This window comes from Triticum dicoccoides, chromosome 7A (genome assembly GCF_002162155.2).
Source record: "Triticum dicoccoides isolate Atlit2015 ecotype Zavitan chromosome 7A, WEW_v2.0, whole genome shotgun sequence".
Taxonomy (NCBI): domain Eukaryota; kingdom Viridiplantae; phylum Streptophyta; class Magnoliopsida; order Poales; family Poaceae; genus Triticum; species Triticum dicoccoides.
Genome location: NC_041392.1, coordinates 733681363 through 733691674, shown reverse-complemented (window position 1 = coordinate 733691674; position 10312 = coordinate 733681363).

Genomic DNA, 10312 nt, shown 5'->3' with positions numbered 1-10312 from the left:
CCGAATTCTAACTCCGAACTGTCGAAGCCCACGCTCAGCAAGCATGGCCAAGAGGCCTCTACCCTGGCCAGCCCCGCGGACTCTCGTTTCCCCGTCCAACCCTCGGTCTTAAACGAGGCTCTAGACTTGATGCGGTCCCTCTCCATCACAGAGGAATCACCTCCGAACTATGTCGAGCCCGGACTAGGGGCTGAAAACAGGGAATTTTACGTCCCACCCACCACCCACTTCATAGCCACTATTGAGGACTTAACCGATATGCTGGATTACACCTCCGAAGACATCGACGGCTTGGACGGCGATGCCGGAGACGCACAAGGCCAAGACCCGATGTTTACCAGACGTTGGACGACCACCTCCACATACGACGTGTACATGGTGGACACACCCAAGGAGGATGACGGTGCTGGCAGCAAAGATCTGGGGGAGGAAAAGCCCGATGAGGCACTGCTGAAGTGTCGACAGCGACGCCGCTCAAAATTGCGTCGTGGCAAAGACAATAATACTGGTACCGGATACGATAACACTCCAGAGGACATCGAAGACACATCCGAACAGTATGATGTGGAGGAGAGGCAAGTTAACCCCGACGATACAGTCAGGAACGAGGATTCGGAAGATAGTAACTATCTACCACTCTCTGAGGACGATGTTAGCCTCGGCAACGAAGATTTCATCGTACCAGCGGAACCCCTCGAGCAGGAGCGCTTTAAGCGCCAACTAATCACCACAACAAGAAGCCTAAAAAAAGCAGCAGCAGCGGCTCCAAGCTGAACATGATACACTCAACGACGGATGGACTCAGGTCCTAGCTGCCGAAGAATATGGACTTCAACACCCAACAAAAACTTATCCGAAGCGTCGGCTACTGCCACAATTCGACGACGAGGCTGTCAAGCCAATCCTATCGAAAGATGATCGCGCTGATGAACCAGACCGGCCTCCACGTGGGCGAGACAAAGAGGCCACCCACGCCGAACACCAACCCGCACCACCTCGCCGTACGGGCAGAGAGACATCGGCTCCAGGATACACCTACGACTTACGACAAGACCTAAATAATAGAGCAGGACAAACAAGATCAATCTACAGATCAAGGCGACGCGCCCCAACACAAGAAGACGACTGACATGCTTGGCCTGACAGGCATAACCTCACCAGGGCCAAAAACCGCATACAGAGTTCATCCGAACATCATCTTCACGTCGCCCGATACAGAGGCCCCGCACACCCCTTATGCTTCACTAATGAGGTCATGGAGCACCAGTTCCTAGAAGGGTTTAAACCCATGAACATTGAATCATATGATGGAATGATAGATCCCACGGTATGGATTGAGGATTTTCTTCTCCATATCCACATGGCCCACGGGGACGATCTCCACGCCATCAAGTAACTTCCCTTGAAAATGAAAGTACCAGCACAACACTCGCTAAACAGCCTCCTAGAGAATTCAATTGGTAGCTGGGAAGACCTGGAGGACGCCTTTAGAGACAACTTCCAAGGTACCTACGTCTGGCCTCCGGACGCCGATGACCTTATTCACATAGTCCAGCAACCCAGAGAGCAAGCTCAGAAACACTGGACCATGTTCTTCACTAAAAAGAACCAAATTGTTGATTGTCCGGATGCCGAAGCCCTCGCGGCCTCTAAACACAGCATCAGTGACGAGTGGCTTACCCGACACCTCGACCCAGAAAAACCGAAGTCCATGGCAGCCCTCACCGCACTTATGACCCACTTTTGTGTGGGTGAAGATAGCTGGCTAGCTCGTAAAAGCAACAGCACCAGTGATCCTGGAACCTCCGAAGCCAGAGATGGCAACGGCAGGCTGATACGTCCATTTTGCATCATGCTTTTATATCGATATTTAATGCATTATGGGATGTTATTACACATTATGTCACAATACTTATGCCTACTCTCTATTATTTTACAAGGTTTACATGAAGAGGGGGAATGCCGGCAGCTGGAATTGTGGGCTGGAAAAGGAGCAAATATTAGAGACCTATTCTGCACATCTCCAAAAGTCCTGAAACTTCACAGGAGCACGTTTCAGAATATATAAAAAATATTGGGCGAAAGAAGTACCAGAGGGGGCCACCCACCATCCACGAGGGTGGGGGCGCGCCCTACCCCCTGGGCGCGCCCCCTGCCTCGTGGGCCCCCTGGCAGCACTCTGATGCCTATCTTTGGCTATATGGAGTCTTTCGTCGAGGAAAAAAATCGTAAGCAAGCTCACAGGATGAAACTCCGCCGCCACGAGGCGAAACCTTGGAGGAACCAATCTAGGGCTTCGACGGAGCTATTCTACCGGGGATACTTCCCTCCGGGAGGGGAAAATCATCACCATCGATCTTCTCAAAGGGAGGGGGTCAATCTCCATCAACATCTTCACCAACACCATCTCCTCTCAAACCCTAGTTCATCTCTTGTATCCAATCTTTGCCCCAAAGCCTCATATTGGTACCCGTGGGTTGCTAGTAGTGTTGATTACTCCTTGTAGTTGATGCTAGTTGGTTTACTTGGTGGAAGATCATATGTTCAGATCCATTATGCATATTAATACCTCCCTGATTATGAACATGAATATGTTTTTTGAGTAGTTCCATTTCTTCCTGAGGACATAGGAGAAGTCTTGCTATAAGTAGTCATGTGAATTTGGTATTCGTTCGATATTTTGATGAGATGTATGTTGTCTTTCCTCTAGTGGTGTCATGTGAATGTCTACTACATGAAACTTCACCATTGTTTGGGCCTAGGGGAAGGCATTGAGAAGTAATAAGTAGATGATGGGTTGCTAGAGTGACAGAAGCTTAAACCCTAGTTTATGAGTTGCTTCGTAAGGGGCTGATTTGGATCCATATGTTTCATGCTATGGTTAGGTTTACCTTAATACTTTTGTTGTAGTTGCGAATGCTTGCAATAGGGGTTAATCATAAGTGGGATGCTTGTCCAAGTAAGGAAAGTACCCAAGCACCGGTCCACCCACATATCAAATTATCAAAGTACCGAACGCGAATCATATGAACGTGATGAATACTAGCTTGACGATAATTCCCATGTGTCCTCAGGAGCGCTTTCCTTTATATAAGAGTTTGTCCAGGCTTGTCCTTTGCTACAAAAAGGATTGGGCCATCTTGCTGCACCTTATTTACTTTTATTACTTGTTACTCGTTACAAATTACCTTATCACAAAACTATCTGTTACCGATAATTTCAGTGCTTGCAGAGAATACCTTGCTGAAAACCGCTTATCATTTCCTTCTGCTACGATAGATCCCCCCTACTTGTGGGTCATCAAGACTCTTTTCTGGCACCGTTGCCGGGGAGTGAAGCGCCTTTGGTAGGTGGACGTTGGTAAGGAAAAAATTATATAGTGTGCTGAAATTTACTGTCACTTGTTACTATGGAACATAATCCTTTGAGGGGCTTGTTCGGGGTATATTCACCCCGACCAGTAGAGCAAATAGTTGGTCCTCAACCTACTGAACCTACTGAAAATGTTTACTTTGAAATTCCTTTGGGTATGATAGAGAAACTGCTAGATAATCCTTTCACAGGTGATGGAACATTACATCCCGATTTGCACCTAATCTATGTGGATGAAGTTTGTGGATTATTTAAGCTTGCAGGTATGCCTGAGGATGTTATCAAGAAGAAGGTCTTCCCTTTATATTTGAAGGGAAAGGCATTGACATGGTTTAGGCTATGTGATGATATGGGCTCATGGAACTACAACCGATTGAAATTGGAATTTCATCAGAAGTTTTATCTTATGCATCGTGTTCATCGTGATCGCAATTATATACATAATTTTTGGCCTCGCGAAGGAGAAAGCATCTCTCAAGCTTGGGGGAGGCTTAAGTCAATGTTATATCCATGCCCCAATCATGAGCTTTCAAGAGAAATTATTATTCAAAATTTTTATGCTCGACTTTCTCTCGATAATCGCTCCATGCTCGATACTTCTTGTACTGCTTCTTTTATGTTGAAGACTATTGAATTCAAATGGGATTTATTGGAAAGAATTAAACGCAACTCTGAAGATTGGGACCTCGACGAAGGTAAGGAGTCAGATATAACACCTAAGTTTGATTGTGTTAAATCCTTTATGGATACCGATGCTTTCCATGAATTTAGCACTAAATATGGACTTGACTCTGAGATAGTAGCTTCTTTCTGTGAATCCTTTGCTACTCATGTTGATCTCCCTAAGGAGAAGTGGTTTTAATATAATCCTCCCATTGAAGTAAAAGTAGATGCACCTAATAAAGTTGAAGAAAAGGCTATCACTTATAATGATCATGTTGTTCCTACTGCTTATATTGAGAAACCACCTTTCCCTGTTAGAGTAAAGGATCATGCTAAAGCTTCAACTGTGGTTCATAAGAGTAATACTAGAACACCTACTCCCTCTGAACAAATTAAACTTGAACCTAGTATTGCTATGGTTAAAGATCTCTTAGCCGATAATATTGATGGACATGTTATTTACTTCTGTGATGAAGCTGCAAGAATTGCTAGACCCGATACAAAAAATAAACATAGACCTGTTGTAGGCATGCCTATTATTTCTATTAAAATAGGAGATCATTGCTATCATGGCTTATGTGATATGGGTGGTAGTGCAAGTGCAATACCTCATTCCTTATATAAAGAAATTATGCATCATATTGCACCCGCTGAGATAGAGGAAATTGATGTTACAGTTAAGCTTGCCAATAGAGACACTATTTCACCAGTGGGGATTGTTAGAGATGTTGAAGTATTGTGTGGGAAAGTTAAATATCCTTCTGATTTTCGTGTTCTTGGTTCCCCACAAGATAAATTTTGTCCCATTATATTTGGTAGACCCTTCTTGAATACTGTTAATGCTAAGATAGACTGCAATAAGGATATTGTTTCTGTTGGTTTAGGGATATATCTCATGAGTTTAATTTTGCTAAATTTCATAGACAACCCCATGATAAACAATTGCCTAGTAAAGATGAAATTATTGGTCTTGCTTCTATTGTCGTGCCTCCTAATGATCCTTTAGAACAATATTTGCTAGACCATGAAAATGATATGTTTATGAATGAAAAAAGGTAAATGGATGAAGTATTCTTTAAACAGGGACCTATTTTGAAACACAACTTGCCTGTTGAAATTTTAGGGGATCCTCCTCCACCCAAGGGTGACCCCGTGTTTGAGCTTAAACCTTTACCTGATAGTCTTAAGTATGCTTATCTTGATGAGAAAGAGATATATCCTGTTATTATTAGTGCTAACCTTTCAGAGCATGAAGAAAAGAAATTATTGAAAACTCTGAAGAAGCACCGTGTTGCTATCGGATATACTCTTGATGATTTTAAGAGCATTAGTTCCAGTCTATGCCAGCACAAAATAAAATTGGAGAAACACGCGAAACCGGTTGTTGATCACCAACGACGGTTAAATCCTAAGATGAAAGAAGTGGTAAGAAAAGAAATACTAAAGCTTCTGGAGGCAGGTATAATTTATCCCATTGTTGATAGTCAGTGGGTAAGTCCTGTCCATTGTGTTCCTAAGAAGGGAGGTATTACTGTTGTTCCTAATGATAAAGATGAATTGATCCCACAAAGAATTGTTACAGGTTATAGAATTGTAATTGATTTCCACAAATTAAATAAAGCTACTAAAAAGGATCATTACCCTTTACCTTCTATTGATCAAATGCTAGAAAGACTGTCCAAACATACACATTTTTGCTTTAGATGGTTATTCTGGTTTCTCTCAAATACCTATGTCAAAAGAGGATCAAGAAAATACAACTTTTACTTGCCCTTTCGGGACCTTTGCTTATAGACATATGCCTTTTGGTTTATGTAATGCACCTGCTAGCATTCAAAGATTTATGACTGCTATATTCTCTGACTTTTGTGAAAAGATTGTTGAGGTTTTCATGGATGAATAGTAATTTATTTTTGGAAAATTTCAAAAAAAATCAAAATGTTTGAATATGATGATGCAGTATGTTCTTAAACGTTCGTGCTGGTCATTGGTATGCAAGACCAGTTTATTCGACTGGCCAGCACCCAATGGTCAAGTTTTTAGGTCGTGAGTTTTATTCTTCAACTTGTCTTTTTTTGGATTTATGCTCGTGCCTTACAAACACATGTCCTTTTGGTGCCTGCCAGTGGCTGGCCCAAACATGAAATATTGTGCGTCCCATGTGCTATTTGACGATAAAAGAGTATGCTCTCTTTGCTATAATTGAAAGAAATTGTGGGCACAAACCAATAAAAGATAATATTTGAAGAAGTACCACCCGAGTGTGTGGCAGGAAGCCTAAGTAGGCAATGGCCGATATACGATTATCGCCCTTAGCACAAACATGGCCAATACATAATTATCGCCCTGAGAAACATAAATGGCCGATGGAGTGTTGATATCGTCCTTAGAACAAACACTATGCATATTATTTTTCAGCGTGCAAGCTTTGCCGAAAAACAGGGGGGCATGTGTTGACACCTGATTTTGGCAAGATATAGATTGCAATTAAGATGTTCTCGAGTGAATGGGTTTTCAGCATGAAAATATTCACGTCGCCGAGTGGAACCACTTTGATGTTTTGGTTATATTCATTGACTTTATCTTACGGACCGAAACTATACTCCGAGTGGCATAATTCAATGTTCCGAGTGGTTTTTGGCCAATCACGTCTTCAAGATGACCTCGGATGAAGGAGCACTCTTAAGGAATTGTCTTCGTCTCGTCGAGGCAATCAATTTTGATATATAAATCATCTCAATCCGAGTTCATATGCAAAAGTTAGAGGCAATATATTGCAGACCAAACCTCAACGGAAATATGGCGCGAGGTGTCAAACACTTGTCTGATAGGTTGCGCGATTAATTCGGCCATCAAGACGGCCTTTAATCAAAAACCTTCAACATGAAAAAGTTTTGTCTGGTCGAGCCGATCGTTTTTCATATAAAATTTGTCTCAATCCGAGGTCGTATGCAACCTGGAGAGGCAAATCAAGATCAGGCTGTGTTTTCAGTCGGCAAATCCGAGTGAAAAGTTTACCATCCGAGTGAAAACCTACCGGTCGAGTAAAAGGTCGAGTGGAAAACTTATCGATCGAGTAAAAGATTGGCTTCTGAGTGAAAATTAGTAATCTGAGTGAAATTATCATCCGAGTGAAGTTATTCCGAGTGAAAAGATTACCATCGGAATGAAAACTTGACGTTCGAGTAAGATATTGCCTTCCGAGCGAAACATAGTCATCCGAGTGAAAGATTGTCTTCCGAGTGAAATTATAGGCATCCGAGTGAAAGATTGTCTTCCGAGTGAAATACTCCAACATCCGAGTTGAAAGGTCCAATCGGATGAAAAACTCTAATATCCGAGTGGATGAGCTCGGATCCGAGTGAAACTGAAGATGTGCCCGAAAGGTAATTCAGATGACCTCGGATGGAAAAGTGATCAACACGGAAGTTGTGCGCATCGTCAAAACGGTAAACTTTCGTTTTGGAGTCATTATCATATGAGATAGTATACGGCCTGTAAGTTCACTATGAGACTCGGATAATCCAGTCCGTTACATGACCGAGTCCGACTGGATATTAAAGATGGCTTCATAGAATATTGAAGATGGTCTTATTTGGAAAAGTGTTCAACATAAGGATTGTTCGTCTCGTCGAGGTGCACAAGATTCATATTTGGGCCATCTTGATCGGAGGTCATATGCAAGCTCGGCAGCCCGCGCAAGGAGGAAGACAGAAGTTGGGCCAGATTCAGACTGAATCTGAGTTGGAGTAGAACTAGGACTCTAGGACATGAATTGATGTAATTTTTTGTAAGGAAAGCCTAGATGAATCCTTTGCTTGTACGGGAAGTCCAGCCGCCTCTTATATATGTTGGGGGTGATGGCCGATTGAACAACACACAATCGAACAAATCAATATACTACTTTTTCATCTACGTTTTATCTCTCCACCGTTTTTCTATCTCGTTCTTTGTTGTTCTTCGTGTTTGAGAGCTGCGAACCCCAAGGCTCTAGGGGCGAGCGAATCGACTAGGGCAGCCCATAGGCGCCGCACTCCCTGACGGGGTCCCTCCCGGGGGTGTGGGGTTTTCGGGTCTGCAAAAGCGTCTGTCGACTGTCTTGCGTATCGCGCTGTCGGTCGGGTCTCCTTTGACATGAGCTACGGTGCATCACCCCCGGTGTCGAGGGTACACGTGACGTGTTCGTGTGTCAACATGGGCCTTTAGTTGGGCCGGCCCATTTAAACTTGTTGGGCCGTGCCACGTGTCGACGTATCATAGGCACCTTCTGTCCAGTGAGTGGATGACATCTGTCCCGACGATGAGCCGACACGTGTTTCCTCTAGCCAATGATGATTTTACACGTGGAAAATCCCCATTTGTCGGGGCTGTTAACGGGTTATCGGATCCAAAACCCGACCCGATAGCTTAACGGCATTCCATTACGGTGGATGTCATGTGTCGGTCACCCTTGACGAAAGCACTTCTGTGACGCGCGATTTATCGTCATGGAAGTGGACACTTCCATGATGATAATTTTGGTAATGTCATGGAACACTTCTATGACAGCACAGGTATGACTATCTTGATTCTGTCATAAATTTGTCATGGATGTACATGCATGACAAAAAAAGTGACCTACTGTGACAGACATGTATCATCATGGAAGTGTATTTTTTTGTAGTGAGTGCAAGTTCTCTCAACAATAATAACATAATTGGATCACATAACTATCCCTCAACATGCAACAAAGAGTCACTCTAAAGTCACTAATAGCGGAGAACAAACGAAGAGATTATGGTAGGGTACGAAACCACCTCAAAGTTATTCTTTCCAATCAATCCATTGGGCTATTGCTATAAGTGTCACAAACAACCCTAGAGTTCGTACTAGAATAACACCTTAAGACACAAATCAACCAAAACCCTAATGTCACCTAGATACTCCAATGTCACCTCAAGTATCCGTGGGTATGATTATACGATATGCATCACACAATCTCAGATTCATCTATTCAACCAACACATAGAACCTCAAAGAGTGCCCCAAAGTTTCTACCGGAGAGTCAAGACGAAAACGTGTGCCAACCCCTATGCATAGGTTCATGGGCAGAACCCGCAAGTTGATCACCATAACATACATCGAGTGAATCAATAGAATACCCCATTGTCACCACGGGTATCCCACGCAAGACATACATCAAGTGTTCTCAAATCCTTAAAGACTCAATCCGATAAGATAACTTCAAAGGGAAAACTCAATCCATTACAAGAGATAGAGGGGGAGAAACATCATAAGATCCCACTATAATAGCAAAGCTCGCGATACATCAAGATCGTATCACCTCAAGACACGAGAGAGAGAGAGAGATCAAACACATAGCTACTGGTACATACCCTCAGCCCCGAGGGAGAACTACTCCCTCCTCGTCATGGAGAGCGCCGGGATGATGAAGATGGCCACCGGAGAGGGATTCCCCCTGCGGCAGGGTGCCGGAATGGGTCTAGATTGGTTTTCGGTGGCTACGGAGGCTTGTGGCGGCGGAACTCCTGATCTATTCTGCTCCCCAAAGTTTTTAGGGTATATGGGTATATATGGGAGGAAGAAGTACGTCGGTGGACCTCCGGGCTGTCCACGAGGCAGGGGGCGCGCCCAGGGGGGGTGGGCACGCCCCCCACCCTCGTCGGAAGCCCGGGACTCTCCTGGTCCATCCCCGGTACTCCGTGCACTACTTTTGGTCCAAAATTAAGTTCCGTGAAGTTTCAGGTCAATTGGACTCCGTTTGATTTTCCTCTTCTGTGATACTCTAAAACAAGGAAAAAATAGAAACTGGCACTGGGATCATAGTTTAGTCCTAAAAATAATATAAAAGTGTAAAATAAAGCCCATAAGCATCCAAAACAGATAATATAATAGCATGGAACAATAAAAAATTATAGATACGTTGGAGACGTATCAGGACTCTCCTTTGCGTGCAAGGCAAGCTTGGCGATTCGGATATGTAGATCTCCTCCCTTGTAACCGACTCTGTGTAACCCTAGCCCCTCCGGTGTCTATATAAACCGGAGGGTTTTAGTCCGTAGTTCAACAACAATCATTCCTTAGGCTAGCTTCTAGGGTTTAGCCTCTCCGATCTCGTGGTAGATCAACTCTTGTAATACTCATATCATCAAGATCAATCAAGCAGGAAGTCGGGTATTACCTCCATCGTGAGGGCCCGAACTTGGGTAAACATTATGTCCCCCACCTCCTGTTACCATCCGCCTTAGACGCACAGTTCGGGACCCCCTGCCCGAGA